Below are 761 nucleotides of genomic sequence, written 5' to 3'. Positions count from 1 at the left end.
CGTTTCAAATACACGAAACTACTGATTTAGATATTTATTATGGTTACGGAACGTTTTTAGTCTATGGCAGAATTTCAGCATTTTTAGGGTACCGTACCGCACCTACAGTAACGAAACCTAAGCCAACGCTGTCTGTCTAGATAACTCGAAAGGGCTGTGCTGAATATTGAACGTTAAAATAAATTTAAAGTTATAAATTATAGATAAAACGAGATTAAAATAAAACAGTAGCATTATAATAATGAGGTACTTTCTCTTCTACGTTCCGATTTTCCTTCGTTTAACCTTCTAATTTCATGGATAACAAACATAGGCATCTTTTATCTATGTTTTAGGGTATAAATGACTGATGACCCTTTTTATTATATCCAAGCACAATAAGGGGCTTTCTAGGATAAGTTCATCAAAAACAATATAGATGGCGTTGTACTCCTTACTCAGGTACATAGTTATTTCAAAATACAATATAGAACACTATAGAATTATGTTGCTACTTATATTGCTTTTCATTATCTTGATCAGAATAGCAACGGATAGAAAATGCAAAAACATCATCTAATTTTATTTTACGTTATACCTGTGTTAACAATATTAAACATAAAATTCATATTTTTTCCGTAAAGCGAAACAACATAGTTTATAGGTTTTGTCTATAATATTTTGTCTAGAGTCGAAAATGACGCTCCATTTTTTTTAATTTTTCACTGTATCGCATGGTTGAATATATTAAAATACCGTTCTTAAAATTTTGTCTACTTTTT

The sequence above is a fragment of the Pectinophora gossypiella genome, chromosome Z (assembly GCF_024362695.1).
Source record: "Pectinophora gossypiella chromosome Z, ilPecGoss1.1, whole genome shotgun sequence".
In the NCBI taxonomy this organism is placed as follows: Eukaryota; Metazoa; Arthropoda; class Insecta; order Lepidoptera; family Gelechiidae; genus Pectinophora; species Pectinophora gossypiella.
Note: the sequence above shows the minus strand (reverse complement) of the source record.